The 22,991-nt window shown below is 43.8% G+C and overlaps 1 protein-coding gene across 2 annotated transcripts in view; it reads left to right on the top strand.

Moving 5' to 3' along the window:
* Positions 1–22,991, top strand: part of MID1 (midline 1) — a 352,642-nt gene that overhangs the window by 64,482 nt on the left and 265,169 nt on the right. The window contains exon 1 of one of the 2 annotated variants that reach the window (XM_083172596.1): positions 20,660–20,786. The exons of the other annotated variant lie outside the window; for it this stretch is intronic. The gene's annotated coding sequence lies outside the window, so the exon portion shown is untranslated. Of the gene's footprint in view, positions 1–20,659; positions 20,787–22,991 lie in introns of those variants that run through there. 2 annotated transcript variants of the gene reach the window in all.

Here is a 22,991-nt window from a genome sequence, read left to right as displayed (position 1 = left end):
AGGACCACGTTAAGCCCTGGGCAGAGTAATATGTGTGAATTGAGAATCACTCGTCGGCATAACACAAAGCACCCACCCCGTGAGTGGCCAGATTTACAGTAACTGTTCTCCTCGGGCTTCTCCCGGTGGTGGCACTTATCGTCTCCCATACGAGACACCTGTTCACCCTTTACCCCCTCCAACTCATCTGCCCACAGCATCATGTTTCCATCACCACATACCCCCTGTGATGACCTGCCAGAGGAGGCAGCCATAATATCAACATGTATGCAAGAGAAGAATTGAAAAAAAAATTGTAAGCAAGTATGAGATGGACCCTACAAATAATATGATCATTGAGAACCGGTGAAGGACATTTTTTTAGCGGGAAGTTTCCGTCAAGCCAACTTTGAGTCAGGCCTATATTTCAATGTTTCTGAAGTTTCCACTTTTCCTGCAATAAGTTTAGCATGTGTTCTACATTGCCGGATTACAGCCACTGCAGCTAAATCACAGAGCAGAAAATGTCTCCATATGATAGGTAGAGCCCTCCGGCTGATATTTCATCTTATCTTATCCGAAGAACAGTAAGACATCTAGGACTGCGTTTATCATAGGGGCCAATCAAGCAGATCCCCAGGGCACAGATGTGCAGCACACACATTGTACTATGGTGGGTTTTTTGTTTTCTTTTTTTTATGCCAGTCTGACAGTTTTACATTAGAACAGTGGATTTTTATTTTATTTTTAACTATTCATATAATATGAGAGTCATATGTGTTAAAAAAAAAAATTAGTTGTGACATTTCAGGCAAATATGCAAAGTTTATTGTTTCTTATTAAAATTAGTATTATTATTACATGCTAATTCAGAAAGCCTTTGTTGTTTTTGATTTTTTAAATAGTAATATTAAACTATTTTTACATGACAGCTATTTTCCTGTGTTTCTGCATCATCCTAGCACCTAAGCAACTATATATAGGCAGACATCCTTCCATACTACTGCATGACTATGGAATTTCTGTCATACAGCTTATTTACTAGTTCATTTATATGTTATCTAAGAGATAAAAGGCATATGTTCTCTTAAGCCCTGTACACACAGGGCGATATATTGGCGAGCGATATATCGCTCACGCTGAGCGATATATCGCTCGGTGTCCTGTTTACATCAGCGACCAGAGATGGTCGCTGATGAAAAAGAAACTGCTGGGGGAGCCAGGCAGTAGAAATCAGCGATCTCTACGGGCAGAAAACGGGAGCACGCACCCGGCGATTTATTGCCGTGTACACTCCATCGCTGGCAATATGGTCGCTCAGCGACCATATTTCCAGCGATATTTGCTATAATCGCCCCGTGTACGCACCGATAGAGATAAATGGGAAATACTGAAACAAAGAGAATGGTTAGGTTGATTTTTTTATCTTCTTCCTTTTGCAAATGTACAAACAAACAGCAGTTTACATGGCAGCCCCGACTGGGCATTGAGAGCAGAACACTGACAAATATTACTGGAGTTAAATTGAATGCTTATGGTAAATATAAGCAATGTCCAGGTATAGCTGCTATGTCCTCGGTTATCACTGTGACATCACTTTTTGGCTTCAGTCTCACTTTCCCTGATAACGGTATCCATTTAAAACTGCCGAATCAGTGGTTTATCTGACTGTTACCACATGTAGGGTTAATTGATTCTCCACATTAGAAGGACACTTATATATCTGCTAACAAGAGCAAACTACTATCATATCCCAAAAAGGAGATAAGAAGACTGATGAAACACAGGCACGGGATGGGGAAGAGTCATAGGACTGTGGTTGCCATGAGCCTCAAATGCAACACAGATGGTTCTTAATGGTGGGCATGGAACTGTCATGAAGACTGTTATTCTGGACAAGTGTACAATTTCAGCCTATAGCCAGTTCCACTGCAAAAGTAGTTGTGCTCAAATTTCCATCACAGCTTTAGTTATTTCTTTATTGTAGGCATAGGACTATAGTGAATATTATGCAATTATACTAGGGGATTGAGTAAAAACCGGAATGGTCTGGACCGCCAAAACATAGGACCGGACCAGGTTCCTGCAACAAAATCAGCCATTCTGGAGCTTGCTGTGCTCATCCTCATCCGTATGGTGTTCTGCCTGGGGGGTGTCTGTGATAATTGGCACTGGGAAGGTGGGGAGGGTGAGATTACAGTCTCCCTGGTGACAGCTGTCACAGGCTTCGCCCTCAGACAGACAGGACATCTACCTGATGGAGGCAAGCACTGCAAGCTCCAGAATGTTAGTATTCTGCAGCGAGCCAGTCTGGCCCGGCGGTCCAGGGCTCAGGCCATTCCGCCTTTTACCTAATGCCTAGAACTAGCCACATATCATATAATAATGATGTGAGACTATAGTGAATATTAGATGGTTATACTCAGAGCCTGATTAGGGAGGACGGGGTGGTTCTAACCTCTCCTCACCTTGCACTATCTATACCTACATTTGCCTTGAGTATGCCTCTGACCATGGAGGAGTGAGAAGCCATTATAATTATAATGCTGCTTCACTGCCTTGCATTGCTGTATTGCTCACTTTGGGCCTTGGGTCTTGGTTAAACTCATACTTCCCTACTCTCCCGTAAGTGCCGAGGACTCACAATTTTTGTGGCAGTCCCCCAAACCCACGGAAGAGTGACCAGATGTCTCCCATTACACTGGCTTTCTAGTGTGGATTCCCAGAATTGCCATGCTGTATGGAGAGGACCGGCCTATATGACGCAAATTCATGTAATTTAAGATAGTGTTATGCAGCATGGCCCCGCTCCCCTATGTATGCTCTCTAAGCAGTGTCTCCTCTACAGGCTTCTCCTGTGAGGAGACTTTAAATGTAGGTACACTATCTATTCATGGAAGACAAAGGGACTGGGGGCATTCCAGCAGCTCATAGAGCATTTGTAATCTGTCTGTGACATTTCCATCAAATCTTGCTTCCCTGATCCACTTTGTGTTGTGGCTGGACCCCTTTTTGCACCCAGGACCCCCACGGGGTCAGGTTTATAGGTCTTAGTGTCCGTGAACTAGAGATGGGTCGTTCGCGAACGAAGCGAATCTTTTGAACGGATCCAGGGCCGGCACTACCCACTCAGCAGCTCCTGCAAAGCAGGAAGGTGCCATGCTGAAAAGGCGCTGTCTCCCTCCCTGCTCTGCTAAAGCTGCCTCAGCCCTCACTGTCACTGCCTCCTGCACGTCGCCCGCAGCGCCTGTCTGACAGCAGGCAGGCGGCAGTATAAAGAGCTGCTCCCTGCACCACGAGTACACACAGCCTGCATGCCACCCGCAGTGCCTGTCTGACAGCGGGCGGCAGTATGGAGAGGCTGAGCAGCTCCCTGCACCGCACACACACTGTCCTCCTGATACAACCTGCCCTATCTTCCTCACGGACATTTGTGCTGAGGCATGTAGCGCATGTGAATGCCTGGATGACATGTCATGTCCGGATCCGCCCCCTACCCATTGCTCTCTGCGCCTGTCAGCTGTCAAATGACGAACAGGCAGCAGCGCCGCCTCCCCTTCCTTCCCTCTTCTCAGTGTGCTGTGCCAGTGCCACTGTCAGTCCTCAACACTCCGCCCCCTCTATCTCCTCCCCTCTTCTTCCATCTCCTCCTTCTCTCCCCTCCTTTCCCCCTCAGTCACCAGAGGGGTGTAATGGCGTCCTCAGCGTCCTGCCTAGGCAGATAGAAGAGGAGGGACTGCACAAGAGTTAAACAGCAAAGGAATGAGTCTTTTATTATACATGTTTATAACATATTTTTTAATAATTGTAGATTTTTTTATATTAATTTAGACACTTTTTAAATAATGGGCTGGGTTATGTGCCTAAAGGTGGCCAAACATGCTGCAATAGCAGCGTGCGATGCAATGTGCACTCCTGAGGGCATCGCATTGCACAGTACAAAAAGTATGGGTACTCTTTACCTAGCACGGCGCCCACGATTTTGATTGTGGGCATCGCAGGTAAAAAAATTGCGGGCATCGCGGGCATTGAATGCACTAAAAATCGGGTGCGACGCGACCGACGCCATAGGGAACAATGTTAAATGTCTCAATTGACCCGATTTTCCTGTTCAATGCCTCAATTGACCCGATTTTTCCATAGGAAACAATGTTAAATGGCCCACAGAGGCCAAATAGCCACCCTGAAGTGTGAAATGGCCCCCACAATTGTTAACGCCACTCCACGATCAACGTCAACCCGAAGCGTGGTGAGCGCAGCGAGCCCGCGAGGGGCGGCGGTACGCGTCCTACGACCTTTTCATACCCCCACTATCCACGTCGGCGTGGAGTTGAGAATAGAATAGTGTGGCGAGTGCAGCGAGCCACCGAGCCCGAAGCGTGGCGAGCGCACGCGGATACCTTCACAGGTAAACGCGTCCCTTCGCGGGCTTCACAGGTGTCTGCGTCCCCTCGCGGGGCTTGCTGCGCTCGCCACGCTTCGGGCTCGGTGGCTCGCTGCGCTCGCCACACTATTCTATTCTCAACTCCACGCCGACGTGGATAGTGGGGGTATGAAAAGGTCGTAGGACGCGTACCGCCGCCCCTCGCGGCCTCGCTGCGCTCGCCACGCTTCGGGTTCCCGTTGATCGTGGGGTGGCGTTAACAATTGTGGGGGCCATTTCACACTTCAGGGTGCCTATTTGGCATCTGTGGGCCATTTAACATTGTTTCCTATGGAAAAATCGGGTCAATTGAGGCATTGAACAGGAAAATTGGGTCAATTGAGACATTTAACATTGTTCCCGGTACTTGTGAGTTATCCGGGCGTCCGATTTTTAAATCGGGTCGGATCGGGACATCGCATCGCATCGCATGCGACCATCGGATGCGATGCGATGCGATGCGATGACCCGATTTTTCCATAGGAATCAATGTTAAAATGGACTGAGTCCATTTTAACATGGAATTCAATGGGAAAAAGGGTCCTTTTCATACCCCTACTATCCAAGTGGGCATGGAGTTGGATATAAACCTGTGGCGAGCGTAGCGAGCCACCGAGCCCGAAGCGTGGCGAGCGTAGCGAGCCCCGCGAGGGGACACGGAATACCGTCCCCTCGCGGGGCTCGCTTCGCTCGCCACGCTTCGGGCTCGGTGGCTCGCTACGCTCGCCACAGGTTTATATCCAACTCCATGCCCACTTGGATAGTAGGGGTATGAAAAGGACCCCTTTTTCCATAAGAATCATTTTAACATTGATTCCTATGGAAAAATCGGGTCATCGCACCCGATGGTCGCATGCGATGCGATGCGATGCGATATCGCATCGCATCTGATTGTATGCCTTAACTTAAGGCATACAATCAAAAAATCGGACGCCCGGATAACTCACAAGTACCTTGTTCCCTATGGGAAATCGTGGGCATCGCGTCGGTCGCACCCGATTTTTTAGTGCATTCAATGCCCGCGATGGGCGCCGTGCTAAGTAAAGAGTACCAAAGTATGTGCTGCACATACTTTTTGTACTGCTTTCGGATCGCATCACACACACATTGCATGCATGCCTTGCGAAGCGATGCGATGCGATCTACCCCATAACGTGTGCGATTCTCACAGCGTATATGGGCACCTTTGGTGCTTGCAACATTTTGCAGTCACAGCACTGAGATGGTGTATGCATACATGGACATGCACCCGAGATCCTCCATAGGATCGCATGTTGCATACGCTCCCACAATCGGGCTGCAGCTTGTTACAATGGCAATGTGAAAGGGCGCAAAATGTATGGTTTGCAGGAGGGCGCCGGACACCCTAGCACCGGCCCTGAACGGATCCCAAGAAAGAACGAGTGAGCCGCCTATCCCAAAAAGGTGATCCGTTGTTCTTTTACTTTCAGTTTCGTTTTTTAATTACAATGCATTTTCCTGATCTCAGCACTGCCACCTGTGGCAGCTGAGATGTACTGACTCCGGAGACTGAGTTCAGTGCTGCTACTGCAAGTAAAAGAAAGAATAATAAGGCTGCTGCTAGGGATGGCCATCAGTGCAGACGCCATCGATGGCGATTCTGCACCCAGCCATCGATCAGTGTTTTACTCGGTTATTTATGTTCTTATTTGTTCAGCTCAATGTTTTTTGTTTTTTTTTTAAGTAAAAAATAATGGGAATAAATGATTGTAAGACAAAGTATGCTTCGTTATTAACAAATTACCCATTCTTTCAAAGTGAACCGTTGATCCGCCTAAAAGATACTGATCTTTTCACTGACTGATCTGCTGGATCCCAGCTCTCGCTAGTGAACCATTTTGCCCATCTCTACCGTGAACCTAATCTGGACCCAATCAAGCCACCTCGCATTGATTTAGTCCAAAATTAGACCAGAACTGCATATCGGACAAACAAAAAGGCAAATAACAGACAACAAATATGTAAGAGATAATTATTTAAATATTTTAAATCCCTCTGATCAAGGATGGAAGATGCACCCTGAAGCCTTATTTGGTGGCAAAATAAAAATGTTGCTGCAGGTGGGGTGCATGTGTAACACTTACAGGCTTACCTTGTTACATTAGCCTTGATGCACACTATAGCAGTCGTAGGCCTATTAGTATTTTGCATGCAATTACCATGCACACTCTTCATGATTATTTTACGCTTCTATAAAAAATAATGATGGGATGTATTTTGATTTGATAGTAATGTGTGTGGTCAGCATTAATTTTATTCCATTTTAATAGGCCTGGTTATGTTCTACAACATAACCAGGTCATTATGTTGCAAGCCCTACTGTGATGCACATCCTAGGAATGATGAAATGAATAAGTCTAAGATTTAATGACACAACAGAGGGGTCTTTTGGATAGCTGTATGAATAGGGGAATAGGGGATGAAAGGAGGAGTTTTATCCATATGAGGAATGGAAGAAGAAAAGACGCTGGCTGGGGGCCTGGGAATTTAGGAAGGAAGGAAAGAGCTCACTGTATGCAGGGGGGATATCACCGCAGGAAGAGGTCAGGAGATAATGATCTACAATACACGTGACATTTCTGAAACTAGCATCTGCAGGACTATAAAACACAGAATACATATTTGTATGACATTGCTTAGCGTTTTCATGCTGCAGGATAGGGTACACAAGCCACACGACTGTTGTTAAAGGTTTCCAGCTACAGATTCATTCACGCTCATTTCACATTTCTCACTTGCCTACAGTGTTCCTAGGCCCTCATTCTGATTTACTCACAAAGCTGTAAATTTCTGCAAATTTCGGGCATCTAAGCGCCATCCGCATGAACGCCCGCACGCACCGCAAATCTCCCCTTACGCATGCGAATGGGTGTTTTGCATAAACATCCATTTGCAGCTTGTGTGCGGGGGCCAAATCATTCCATGGTAATTCGATGGTCGCTGCTCTGCTGACCTTAGATCTGCGGCGCCTGGGAAGAGGACGGGCAGCTGACATCCACTGACATCAGCTGCCGTGTCACGACCGTACCATTACCATGGGAACGCCCAGCATTTTCTTTGATAAGCCTATGAAATGCTGGGCGTTCCCATGAGCGCTACCCCTCGCCCCCAGCCCCCGGCCAGCGAATAATCAATTCCCCTCGCACAAAGAGGCTGCATGTGCGCATAAATGCTAATGCGCAGTCTCTTAACATCGCTCCTCTGTGTAAACGCGCAGCAAAGCAAATCAATTAGAGTGTGGTTATAATAATTCAAAAGCAAAAACGAATTCAAAATCGGCCAAAAAATCATTCTAGTGTGTGGGCACCTTAAAGGGGCATAAACACGGTGAGGTATTGACTATGGTTGACTTTAACTATGCAATTTCCTCTTGACTTGCATGGAGCCAATTATGACTACAGTATATACACTTGCGATTATGACTATGTTTGATTTGGCCTATGGTCAAATACACTAAGCAACATAGTCAACATTGCCCTGCCTGCACATTCTACCTGTATATTTACTACATACCATCTACGTTATCTCTCTCCATAGCTTGATACAGAGAACCCCAAGTCTTTCATTGTCATATAAAGATCAGCTCTCTGGAACCACAGAGAGACAGAGGGAGGAGAATGAGATCTCCACAGACAAGGAATAAGGGCTCTGGCAGTGATCATAAGATGTCTCAGAATAGACTTTTTGAATTGAGAAAGGGGTATATCCATATGATTAAAAAGCCAGAACTGAGTGATAGTGAATGGGAATCCAGTGATCATTTCTGAGAGACTCAGAACAGTCTGCTTCAAAGCAACCATTGTATAACAATGCCTCCTAATGTGCGGTGGAGTACCCAGCATTTGCCCACATCCTCAACGCCATTCACATAGACATCACATGAGATGAGTGGGACACCTACTGTATACTAATAAGAATGTATCTTATACCGTGTATCTAAATAGAAGAGGAGGTGGCAGAGATATATTGAAATATCTGGGTCCATTGCTCATTAGTGAGGTCTTTGTTCCATGTTAGGGTATACAGAGTGGGTGATTCAGAAAATCTGTCTAAACAGAGCTGGTATAACTCTGATTTATTTTGATGGGTCCTTTAAATCTTATAAAGGACATAAGAATAAAGCTGTTTGCAGAATAGAAGTCAAGGGCCGATTCAGGATTTGAATTCGCCCCACCCCCCATGGTCGGAGTTTGCCCATGCACATGTGTATGCCTAGTGACATCACCTGTGGGGTAGCCAGCATCAGCAAAGGCATACACACTTGCCAATGATGGCAGAGACGGAGCACTGATGTGAATGTTCAACTATACGCTGCGGAATATGTGTGCGCTATATAAGAAACTGTTAATAAATAAATAACTAATGGCAGCAGCTTTTCATAGCTAGGTGACACCGTCATAAGACTGCATTACCTGTACCTTGCAATATTTGAACACTGAAGCTGTAACTTTGCTTGATACCTACCAGGTCAAACTACTCATTGGCCAAGACACTGCATAAGCATTTAATATTTCACCGGCAAAACTGCATAATGTATTACAAGGATACACATACGCTTATCTACCAAACACAAATGGGCCCCTTTGTTAAGAACTTTAGTTCTATATGTTTTATCATATTATCTAGCACCACTTTACCTTCACCACTGAGTGCACACAAGAGCCCGTCCTGCCTCTTTGTTACTTTGTGGGCATAGCAGATGCTGGCGCATCACTTACAAACTGCGCAGATCCATTGAAGCAGATTTACATTTCACAGATGGAAGCAAAAGTGCTAAAGAATACTTGCTTTAAAGGGATGTACTCAAGGGAATACAGCTGGATTATGTAAATGTGATTTATACAAAGCCACATCTTGCATCCTGGTGTCCTGATATCAACTAGAAAATGGGGAGGAACTGCTGACAGCTACAGTGCTAAAGTAACATAAGAAGCTCCACACACATCACAGAATTCTAATCTGCTGGTAGATTATGCTATACCACTGTTCTACATACTGGCATTTTTTTTTTTAAATCAAACCTGCTTGTATTTACTGTCAGCTCTACTTGTCAATATATCATTTCTCCTTTACATCTGTCCTCGCGTTGTCACTTCCAGTGTGTTAATGCTTAATTAACTTAATAACGCTTGGAATCAAACTAAGAGTAAACGATCAGTGCATATTTCTATAAACTAGATGCTAATGAGCATTTGGCCTCATTAGTGTTGCTAAAGTGAGAGTCAAGTATAACTTGACAGAACAACCATCATTTATGTAGAAGGTTTAGCAAAAAGATCTGCCGAGACCTACAGATAAACTCAGGTGTAGTATCTCTGGGAGGCAATGGAGTCATATGACAATGGAGTCATATGCTGCCGGGCTCCTGCATCCTAGGGGGCACCTCTCCTTCCCTGCAAGTTTGAAACATTTAATTGAAAGCTGTTTATCGCTTCTGTGGCCGACTCCAAGGAAAATACACGTCAAACTCATTTTATTCTAAACATAATTTTTGCAAGTGCCACACCCTGTATTCGAATCTGTGTGTGTCTTATACCCCTTTCACACCGCACTGCTTTTACCCCATGTTGGATTGCCGGGTTGCTGGACCCGGGGTATTGAAAATGGCCTTTTCGTACTGCACGCTCACCCGGGTGGACTGGGCTAAAACCCGGAGTCCACCCGGGTGAGCGTGCAGAACGAAAGGGCCATTTTCAATAAACCAGGTCCAGCAACACAGCAATCAAAGCAGTGTTCTACACGGGTCGGAACCAGGCTGCTGGGCAGTGTGAATGGGAACCCCAGGTCGAGCAACTCAATCCCATTCACTTCTATGGAGGAGGCAGCAGCATCAGTGCTGCCTCCTACTCCTCCCCCGCCCTGCACGTCGAGCCGCTGCTCCGCCTCGTCCCCGCCTAACGTCAGTGCCCGTCGGTATGCCAGATGCTGACAGGGCATGATTTTTCGCAAATGCTGGTTTGCTCGTGTCCTAGAAGCAGGTCCAAATCTAGGGGCAACCTGGCATTTGCAATGTGAAAGAGGTATTCATTGAGGTAGATACCTTATTGATTGAGCTCTTTGTTCCTGCATTGGAAGCATGCAAATTCTATCTATATGAAGTCACTACACTACATACTGTAGCTCTGCCTAATAGTAGTGATTTTAATCTAACAATTATGCATAGTCAGAATCTGTACATTTACTGTGCAGAACAAATAGCTCTTTTAGTAAGGTGTCTGCGTCCAGGGAAATGGTCACAGGTTCTGATCTGGGGAATGACTGCTAAGCAATGTAATTGTTTCAAATAACTGACAATGTAAATAAATGTTATGTAATGTAGCAAGGTAGAAATATTTTCTGGATTGTCCTTTTATATATGTATCTGGGGGAGGGCCACCAGTATTTATCCTGCCTCCGGGCAACTGGGACCAACTTACACCAGTTGCTGATAATTTTGGTTTTACGACAAGAACACACATTTATTCTTTATATTAGTGGGATTAGGCATCCAGTGCATTAATAGGCATGAAGCCGCATTCCACAAACCAATTAGATGTAGAAGTATGCTAGCTACATTTTGGCAGATACTAATATGAATATTCAGTGTGGTCTATTTATGCTGTCACTAATATACTGTGCATGTAAAATAGTGTAAACTTGTTTTGTGACAAAATATCATTTTCTACTAGTCACATGTCGTGACAGGTGTAAGTCTAGCGCTGCAAGGGTCCTGCAAGATCGGGGCGGCTGCTGACATCAGCGGCCCTCCCTCCTAACGGCTGGGCCAGTCTGCATTTTTCTGCATTTTCTCATGGCACTCCCAGAAAACACTTGGGTGCCTTCCACAAATGCAGTCCAGCTGTCAACCAGGCAGCGTGCGGCTGTGGCCACACAGAGGCTCAGGTAAGCCTTGCATGTTTACTACAATTTCAAAACTCACAATGGCAAAACTCGCAACCAGATTTTGCCATTGCACACATACTACTCTGCCAATGTAATAGAGTGTTAGTTGTAAACTCGCTCCTAAAACATTACCAAACATTAAAAAAAAACAGACCAGTCTCGTGTTTGACAGAAGCATGCACAGATCAGTGAGATCCATGCATGCTTCTGTTATGAAAATTTAAGAAAGAGTTAGAAAAAATGATGTGGGGTCTCCTGTGAGACTGCACTGGCTTCACTGTGACTGACAGTGACTTCCTATTGAAAGACCGACCTGCCAGTCACACAAGACAGTCCCATTGAGAGGTATTCCCTCCTTCTGTGCTGCCTCTTTGGCTTTTTTGCTTCAGCTGCAGCCCATAGAACCTGGGGTATGCGCATGTGCAGTACCTAGGCCGATACAGCACATGCACCTGGGCCTGTCATCTGCATTTTACAGTCGCCGGGATCGTGATTTGGCTGCTATCAGCTGCAGCTAACGAAGCCTATAGAAGTGTAGTTCCAAGGCTGATACTGAGCATGCGCCAGTCTCAGTGCCTGCCATCTACATTGTCCAGACACCTGGAATATGGCAAGGAGTAGTGGCGGGGGGTGTGGCAGCATTGCGGCAGGCCCCTCCTACAATCAGGTAGGAGCCGCTACTAGGTACCAGTAACTTGTAGCACGCCATATGCCTTGTTTCTCAGAGAGACTACCATAGGTATCAGATCCAAAGAATTACTGGTGTTTAGGCTTACAATGTATCCCTAGTTTCTGTGTAACTTGCTTGTTGTCAATGGGTTGGATATATATTTATGTGAACTGCGGGGTCCATTTAAATGAGCTACCAAATAAAAAATGTGTGAGATATTTAAACCATCTGTATTATACGCATATGCTCAGCTGTACAGGATATTGAAATTTACCTCCGTGATCAGGTCTGTGCTGGCGCTGTTGCAGAGCAGGCATACTTTATCTGTACGGCAAATCATATTATATACCTAATAAGCTTCTATATTGTAGTATTTATCAGTCTTCTTCTGAAAATGTCATATGATAGATTGCAAATGATGAATATGAGGAATAATGACACCCACAAGACAAGCAGGGATAGATTATGTGACATCCATTATTAAATTAGAAAATTAGACCTGAGGAAAACCATGAGGAAGGGAAGTTAATTTAAATATAAAAAAAAAATAATTATAGAGATAAGCAGTAAAGGAATAAAATACATTTTCTGAATTGGAATATGAGCGGTTATGTTAAGGCTATACATTTGTATTAGAACTGAAGTGAGTGTTCTTTTTTCATTCTCTTTATTCTATCAGTTTTCATTCATTTAACAGTTCACAGAATAGGCTTTTCACAGATCAGTGGGTGTCCTGAAGCTGTTAAGAGCGCAGGATGGGGGGGGGGGGGGGGGCATGAATTTGTCATATGTCAGATAGAAGTTTGCTTTTACTGATAGCATATTACAGCCTAGTAAGTTTGCACAGTGTATATAATATAGTTATTTGCCTGCTCGCTGTCACAGCTCCCACGGTCAGTATTCAACTGACCCCCCTGCACACGCCATTTCCACCTTGCTGGGTTTTTACAGCGATGTGCAACTGACAAATCAGCGAGTCTCGTGGCTAAATGCAGAGAGCTCCCTGCATTAGCCACTAGCCTCGCTGTGTGGGGGATCCTCACTGTCATCTGACAGCGAAGGTTCCGCCAGAACATTGAATACGTTGAGCCACTGGCGCAGGGGTTAAATGGCAAGGTACAGTTGTTTTCGGCGATCCCCGCCGTGTAACCGCCTACCCGGCTGTATTACATACTGCCCATTGTATATATTGTGTATTGAATGGAACTTGGAAAAATAATAAGGCCAGTATCTTACTTTTTTTGATGAAACCTTCCTTCTTTCTCCAGTTTCTACTGAGATACACTTTCGAGCAGGCTTAAAGGTTATACACACGGGGGAATACAGACCCATTTCTAAGCGATCTAACTAGAGCATCGCTATCGCATGACTAGATTTATACTGAACGCAGTATAAATCTAGTCATCACTTGTGTTCACTCAACAGAGAACACTGTCCGTGACAGGTGGCACATTGATGGTGCAACACTGTGTGCTGAGCAATCTATGCTTAACTAGATCCCTCAGCACGCTGCACCCATCGCACTGTGTGTGTGTGGGGGGGGGCATTAGACTGACCCACAGGGGTAGCCCACTCCCTACTCTAGGGATCAGAATGTGCACTTGAATTATACATCATACATGTTACATACATTTTACTGCACAGGACTATGGTGTGTTTTCTGGAGTGCAGTGCTTTAAAAAAAAAAAAGATTTTCACCCTTTAATAAATTGTTCTGTGAGCCTGATTATAACTGCTCATCCTAATGCGTACAGGTTATATGAAAAGTTCTTGTCAGGGGAAATCAAAATCAATAGTGACTGTTATTGTTATATTATATAACTGTAACATATAAAATAGAATGTAATATTATATAATGATACTTTTAAACAACTATGCAAAGAAGAGTGGCTAATAAATTCATGTTGTATTGCATTATTATTATTATAATTTTATTTATAAGGCTCCACAAGGGTTTCGCAGCGCCGTACAAAGGAACAGTACAGGGAGACAAAGCTTGGCATAACATTGTATAAATAACAAAAATACAGTACAAATAAAGAGCGCCATAGTTCAAAACTAGAGGCTAGATGCCAATGATGGAGATGAGTATGCGGACAAAGATGGTCACTGAGTGTTGGAGTATAGGAGAGCTGTGAGTGACATGTGAAGAGAAGTGGGCTTTGACAACAGGAGGGAAGAGGGCCCTACTCGGAGGAGCTTACAATCTAGTAGGAAGGGGAGACAGACAGATTACAAGAGGTGCAAGCAAGCGGGTGGTGGTTAGATAGCAGGATGTAAACAGGCAAGGGGTCGGAGAACCAGCTGGTTTATGCAGTGGAGGGGTACGCTTTGATGAATAGGTGAGTTTTCAGTGCACGTTTGAAGCTTTGCAAGGTCAGGGAGAGTCTAATGGAGCGAGGGAGTGCGTTCCACTGAAGGGGTGCAGCACGGGCAAAGTCCTGTACTCTAGCATGGGAAGCAGTGATCAGGGTGGAGGAGAGACGACAGTCGTCAGCCGACCGTAGAGGGCGGGAGGGTGTATGAATGGAGATGAGGTTAGAGAAATATGGAGCAATGGAATTAGAGATGGCCCTGTATGTGAGTGTGAGGTGTTTGAAGAGGATTCTGTAGGGGAATGGGAGCCAGTGCAGATTTTGTTGAAGGGGAGTAGCAGAGTTAGAGCGGCGGGAGAGGAAGATAAGCCTGGCTGCAGCATTGAGGACAGATTGGAGAGGAGCCAGTTGGGATTGAGCGAGGCCGATGAGGAGAACATTGCAGTAGTCGAGCCGCGAGATGACCAATGAGTGGATGATCAGCTTAGTTGCACTCTGTGAGAGAAAGGGCCTGATGCGAGCAATGTTGCGTAACGGGAACATTGGGGCAGTACCGATGGTGTAATGGTTAGCATTACTGCCTCACAGGTCATGGGAATTAGATCATTCGTCATTTATGTCGACCTGACTAAAGGTCGGCATGGGTTAGGTCGACATGGTCATTAGGTAGACAGGTGTTAGGTCGACAGGGTCATTAGGTCGACAGGTATAAGGTCGACAGTGAAAAAGTCAACATGTTTTTTTTTTCAAGCGTCGACACAGTTAACATAGCACTGCGTCCCCTTCGGGCACACTATTTTATTCTCCCACCATGCCCTAGTGGATGGTAGGGCATGAAATACCGCCTGTCGGCACATGTGGTCCCATAAAACAGTCAAATGACCCCATGTCGACCTTTTGCCTGTCGACCTAATGACAATGTCGACCTTATAAAAGTCGACCTAATGACCCTGTCGACCTAATGACCCTGTCGACCTAAGTCATGTCGGCCTTCAGTCATGTCGACCTAAATGCATGTCTACCTAAATGCAGGTCGACCTAGTGGTGTAGACCTAATGCTTGTAGACCTAAATGCTGTAGACAATATGACCGTATCCCGTGTGCTTGTACATGTGTGGTAGGGAATATAGAGTGTAAGCTCCACTGGGGCAGGGACTGATGTGACTGTTCAAATATTCTCTGTAAAGTGCTGCGGAATCTGTGTGCGCTATATCAGAAACTGTTAATAAATAAATAAATAATATAAAGATTTATCTGTTTATAAGCCAAAAGTAAAAATAAAAATAAGGCTAAATACACAAAAAGTTGGTACAGTATTTCTTTTTGCCAAAACCTTACAATGAATCATATGGCAAGTTCTATTTAAACAGCTACATCTCCGATTCATTTTAACAGTACCCTTTAGTGGCATACCTAGATATTCATAGGCCCCATAGCAAAAGTTTCTTATATAGCGCACAAAAATTACGCAGCGCTTTACAGAGCATAGTTATAATCAAACAAACAAATTACAGTACAAGACAGTTTAGGACAAGTACATGGTTAATACAGATAGTTTAATCAGGGGACAGGACACTGAAGCAATCATCAGGGTGGCAGTGGTTTATATATTCTAAGAAAGGCACATGAGGAGAGAGGGCCCTGCTCGTGAGAGCTTACATTCTAAAGGGGAGGGTTAGACAGATAGAGGTGACAAAGAAGGGAAAGAAGTGAGCATAAACAGTAGGTTAGGATGAGAGATGGTCAGGTTTTATGCAGAAGGGTTGGAAGGGGTCAGCTTAGTCTTTGATATTTTAAGTCTAAAAAAGCGCTGGGTCATCCAAGAGTAGACAGCAGAGAGACAGTTGGAGATATGAGTGAGGATAGAGGGAGAGAGATCAGGAGAGGAGAGGTAGATTTCAGTGTTATCAGCATAGATGTGATAGTGGAAGTCGAGTGAGCACATAAGCTCACCCAGAGAGGACGTATAGAGAAAGAGAAGAAGAGGGCCAAGAATAAAATGTTGGGGGACACCTACTATCAATGGAAACGCAGGAGAGGTGAGGTCATTAGAGTTACAGCTGGTCATTTTCAAAACTGACAGTGCAAGTACAAGCTTTAACAGTGATAGTAAAAGTTGATTGCAGATGTAAAATGATATTATGGTTGAATTGCCAGATTAAGCAGCCAGGAGTAGTATGTTGTGTGAATGAATTTAACTCACTCAAAGCAGACTTTGATTTTCTCAGTTGTTGTTTTGTCCTTCAGTTTCACTTTGGTGTAACGCTGGTATAACGCTGTAGTTATGAATCAGTTTTCCCACTTTAATAACGGCCCATTTCAATCTAGGCCCACAGATTAATTCTGGCCACAGCCTATCCGGCCACAGCAGTATGCAATGACTACTCAAGTACTCTAACAATGCATGAGTTCCCAATTCCCAATAATTGGAATCCACTCACTCAGTCCCCACCCCCTACAACACATAGCAATAAAAGTGGCATAGAAAAACAAAACTTGCATTCCAGGATACTATATATCACTTAGAATAAAAAAAAAATCCTCTCTACACACAGGCTAGGTACTGTTGTGAATTACACAGAGGAGATATTCAGTGTTTTACCTAGATATACAAATCAATCCCACACAATAGATGTAATGCTCTGCAGTACAGAGGAGATGTTCAGTGTTTTACCTAGATATACAAATCAATCCCAACAATGATGATGATAAATGTATGTAAAACATATTACTTAGACAGTAAAGATGGGCCCCCTTCAGCTCTGGGCCCCATAGCAGCTGCACTCCTTGCACCTATGGTAGTTACGCCCTTGCCTTTACACATCATTCTAATTTACAGTATTGGATAAATCTGTAGTAAAATAAAACTATCAGCCCAATATCCCACATGTATTACAAAATAGTAAAACATTTATATTACGGTATATATACCATCATATCTTTAAATTTGTTAATTTTGTTTTAATACATCTGTATTACATTCAGTGCAATGCAACCAGGAAAACTCTTCTCATAAGAAAATGGAACACCTTTAGTTAAAATATCATCATTGTTCTAAAAAAGCATTTAGTATAATTGTTATATTATCTAAAAATACTTTTAGTGCAGTACTAATGTAATTGTCTGAAACCCATAAAACCTCCCGCAATGTTTTACATTAAAGCACTGAAGCCATTATCATTAAGTATCATTAAGTATTTATTTCACTTTGTAGCATTATTCCCACTGCTAGAAATGTGTTTCTTGTTATTAGTTGTTTTACCTGGATACTAAAAAATTAGCTGGAAGGATAATTTGTATGTTATTGAAACAACCATCAATAGGAAATGATTTCAAAATGCATATGTGACATTCATTATTCTCCTATTTGTTTAAAACCACATCGGAAGTATGCTGTTTGGGACAAACTGCTGCTTTCCAAAAAAGACAAAAATGTCACGCCTGATTAACTGTTAACAGAAGAACTAAAACAGAGCACAAGTAAAAATTAGCAGCACAATTCTTAGTACACAATGCTGCTGAGATGTAGAGAAGCGAGTGAGAAGATATGTGGATATCAGCGTATTGGTAAAACATATTGTGCTGGTACTCCGTGCCGCCATAACAAATACCCCCCAAATGCTTACTGCGCATGCGCGCATATGTAATTGGCGGGGTGGGGCCTCCGCCGCCCAGCCACCACTGATTCCCTTCGGAGGGGAGGGAAGCGCATCGCGCGTCTCTCCTTCCCCTCCCTGTGTCACTGTGACTGGGCTGTCAGCCAATCAGAGCTCCTTGGCTGGCAGCCAATCAGGAGCCAGCCTATGAGATATGATTGGCTGACCGCCCAGTCACACAGTCAGGGACACAGGGAAGCCGGGCAAGGAGAGATGCGCGATGCACTCCCCTCCCCTCTGAAGGGAAGCAGAAGCAGGCAGCAGCGGGGGACTGGAGGGGGAGAGGAGACCTCGGAGACCCGGACACAGGCAGCTCCGCAGGAGTCAGACACGGAGGGTGAGTTGTGCTGCTGCTGGCTTGTTCTGGAACTGTGGGGGCATTTATGTGTGGCACTGTGGGAGCATATCTGGCACTGGGGGCATACCTAGCACTGTGGGGGCATATGTGTGGCACTGTTGGGGCATATCTGGCACTGGGGGCATACGTGGGTACACTGTGGGGGCATATGATATCTGGCACTGTGGGGCATATGATATCTGGCACTGGGGGCATATGTGTGGCACTGTGGGGGCATATCTGGCACTGTGGGGGCATATTAGTAATGGTCTTCAGTTGTGCAGCAATGAGCAATATGGTGTGGGGCATAATGTGTAACGGGCAGTATGGCATGGGTAATATGTATTTGGTGTGTGACGCGTAATAGGCATTACTGTGTAAATTTTGGCAGCATGCCTTCGGCGTGCAATATTCCTGGTTGTAGTTTATCTGGCTCCTAAACTTTGTTTGCAGGATGCAATGTACAAGCCCAAACAGAAATGTCATCGTGTTCAAAAGTTTTGTCATGTAGCCACTCCCCCTAGTGTCATATGACCACGCAGCAGAGTACCACTCAGACTGAGTGCCGGTCTTCATTCTTCTATGGGGGGGTAAGTGTACTATATATATATATATATATATATATATATATATATATATATATATATATATATATATATATAGATATATATATCTATATATATGTGTGTGTGTGTGTGTGTGTATGTATACATATACACCATATTATATATAGGTGCACAGCAGAAGTAAAAGTGACTGCTAGGACACAGAGAGAGTTATTACCTAAGATGCTGGATTCATTGGTAAACAGCAGGTGCAGTGTAAGGTACAGTGCACAGTAACAGTACACAGTGGTAATGCAGACGGTAACAGAGATGGTATCAACATGGTAATAGCACGTATATAAGTACTAACTTCTAGGGGCTACGGTCTGCACGTTACTTTGTATCTGTAGTAATATGACTGTTTAAAAGTAAAGATGGCAGCATCCTGCATGTGCAGTAGCACTTCAGGCACCCTGCAGACTGGGTCCTATTGCCTATCCTTAAACATTAACCCTTTCAGATGATCATTAACGCAAGGGACAGCCCTTGCGATAAGACCGGGAGACGGTCTGCACATGCGCAGAGCGCCGGAGCCAGCCGCAGGGCATGCTGGGAGAGATCTGTGATGGATCCCTCACACAGCGCTGCGGTAAGAAGCCCATAGGCTTATCTTTTGCTGGCGATTCCCTCCGCAGTGCTGACACTGCGGAGGGGGGTTAGAGAATATAGAAATGCAGTAAAAACCCAGATAACAGGGTTTTTACCGCATTTCTGGGTTAGAGCATCCCGCCCTCAGATGGCTGCTACAGCAATACCCAGGATGTAGGTGTTTGAATATCTCCCAACATCGAGATTTAAGGGCTATATCTTGCTGTTTTGGTAAGCACAACTTTGTTCCCTGGGTCAGAAAGCTACAGTCGGAGCAGGATTCGTGGTCAAAAAGTTATGAGAGGGGGCAACCAAATGCTTCAAAAAGGCTAGACACACCATCTGGGTGTGATCACTGCATTGTCACTAGTTGGCCATATCTCCACTGTGATGTTCCTATGCTACTGTCCCAATTGTTGTGTCTCGAGAGTTATGTGTATGATGTGTTTACAGTTTTACATTTTAGCAATGAAAAGCAAATCAAGCAAATCTGTATGAACATCACATTCAAACGGCATGTGACTTAACCAATGTCATTAAATCATTTTTAACCCTTCTCCCATTCAGTTTTGCAAGCATGGTACTGTACATTGTACCTTTGTATGAATCCTAGGTCAGAGCACCAGTAACACTAGTATTGCAGTTAGCGATGTGAGGGTTATGAGACCTAATATTTGATTTACTGTCATCTATCTCATGTCCAGTTCTTGTTTTCAAGGTACAAGTACTCATATAAAGTTTACCCAGGATTTATAGTAGGTTTCGGCACTTGTTTTATTCATTTCTGAAACGATTTCCCTGATTTCTTGCTGTTTCTGGAACTAATTCTAAAAATGGAAAGTTGTATTAGAGGATTGCCAGTGAGTACCATGGAAAAAAGCATCTCACAACTATACATCTATCTGTACATCTGTTGATGCAGATGCGTATGTAGCAGCACGCACACACACACACACACACGCACACACATAGACACACACACACACAGACACACACAGACATACAAAGTTCGCTTGAGCTGTAATTCTCTATATTGGTGACGGTGTGCTGATTTGGATGATGGTAAGGATAATAGCAAGTTTTGCTGTATTTAGTGAGTGGGGGAGGGGTGCTATAAACTATGGCAACCAGCACGAAATGAGGATCTCTGCTGTTAAGTGGGTGGCTATTTCTGAGACAAATCCAGATAGCAAAGACTGAAAGAAACTGGCAGGCAGAGAGATGCTGAACAGAGGATCCCAAGATGTTGTGCTGGTGTTTACTGTGTATGAGTGCGCTTTGGAATAGACCCCTTCTGTTGTTAGGTTAAGGTAAGATGTTTTATATACTTAACACACATGCACAGACACATACATACATGCATGCATACATACATACATACATACGTACATACATACATACATACGTACATACATACATACAAACATACATACATACACATATGTATAGAGAGAGAGAGAGAGAGAGAGAGAGATCCAATGGAAATAGCGGCACTCCAGAGGCAGAATGATAAATCAATGCATTCATTGTTTATTTAATTAATCATTCTGCCTCTGGAGTGCCGTTATTTCCATTGGATATCTGAATTACACTATGTTCGGGGCCAGCTGGAAGCATTATCTTGAGTGCCGGCAGGTTTGGGAGACTACATATATATTAATTACAGACCTGCCACCATTATTTCCACAGTGTAGTAAAGTTCTGTTCTGTTCTGCTCCTGTTTTCCTGACTTTCAATAATTTGAATGAATATTGGTCAGTCAGAATAAATTGTGGTCTTAACAACAAATAAACAATTATTTTTTGCACCTGGAAATACATGCCAATAATACTACTACTAATGATTATTGTTAACATAATCTCTAAATAAATGCAGAATTCTCACTTGTACATTTCCATAGCGCACATATCTTCTTCCAATGGAGCCTAACCCTTGGGGTCCGCCACCCTGCTGTTCTATACTGTAGGAAACTTCTTGGTTTGTTCATACTGTTACTGTTTTTTTACTTTGCATAGGGTTGTGGGCCCCTTATGATGCCATTTAAAATTACTTATTATAATAATAATAATATATCAAGAGAGTAATCATTTAATCCACTTTTGGGACCATTTTTATCTTCTAATTTATTTATTTATTTATTAACAGTTTCTTATATAGCGCATACATATTCCGCAGCGCTTTACAGAGAATATTTGAACATTCACATCAGTCCCTGCCCCAATGGAGCTTACCATCTATATTCCCTACCACATATACATGCACACAGACATTCTAGGGTTAATTTTTGTTGGGAGCCAATTAGCCTGCCAGTATATTTTTGGAATGTGGAAGGAAACCAGAATACCCGGAGAAAACCCACGCAAGTACGGGGAGAATATACAAACTCTGCACAGTTAGGGGCCATGGTGGGAATAAAACCCATGACCTCAGTGCTGTGAGGCAGTAATGCTAACCATTACACCATCCATACTGCTGTTAAATTATAAATATAGCACTGCATAGAAATCAGATAAAATAGAGCATTATTTGGCACCCAGCACTCTTTAGGTTTGCACCATCCCACCCAGATGTAGAGATGTGACATTCAGAGGAAGTAAAGTGCAATCTGACACCCCAACTTTCAAACTGGCTTTCGGAGTAGAGTGCTTGTTCCCACGCTGGCTTCGTCTACATGTCACTGTGTGGGATGGAGGAAACCTATACAGGAAAGAATATAAATACTCTTAATAAGGATGGAAAAAGCAAATGGAACACTATTGTTCCTGTCTGTATAAAAGTTTTATCACCAAGAGCATGTTGTGCAGACATTTTTAAAACCATGTTTCGGCATCGCCTACATCATGACTACTAGTGCTTTTTGGACTAGAGGGGAGATCCTGGGTTACGGTACAGCTGCATGGAAGGCAGGGTGCCATGATTATGCAAGGCTTTAACACTGCAATACTGTGAATTTGAAGTGATGTAAATAAGCAATTTACAGAAAACCTTGTCATCATGGCCAAGCCGCCCTCCTATTTGGTGACCCACTATCTATGGAATCTGTGAGAACAATCCCAAATTCAGTATTCGTACAGATATTCTGGAAGAGAAGACAACAGTGCCATGAATTATCGAAAGTGTAAATACACTTAAATTCAGTATTGGCTGTGTTCCACACTAAAGGTATCCTGCCAATTAGAAATAATTAGAAATGGGGGCGAGGAGACACTGTGTAAAATGAATACAATTTCAGCTTTTAACGTTTTTGTTTGTACACAAAAGGTTGTTGAATAAATACCAATTAAAGATGAGGTTTGAAAAGACAGGGGAAACAAAACACAAAGCATTTGTTGACCAATTAGTTTGACATGTTGACTAATGAACAAGTGGGCAGGTATCCATGCTGTGCAAGAGTGACCACAGGGGGCTTGCAGCTGAGCCAAATGTCCTAATACAAAGAACTGTACATGCATTCTGAAATGCTTACATTGCAGGCAATGGCTGTTGCACAGCATGGTTTTAGAACGTGGAATACA

This window comes from Crinia signifera, chromosome 2, assembly GCF_055691185.1.
Source record: "Crinia signifera chromosome 2, ASM5569118v1, whole genome shotgun sequence".
In the NCBI taxonomy this organism is placed as follows: domain Eukaryota; kingdom Metazoa; phylum Chordata; class Amphibia; order Anura; family Myobatrachidae; genus Crinia; species Crinia signifera.
Note: the sequence above shows the minus strand (reverse complement) of the source record. Positions and strands in the feature narration are given on the sequence as shown.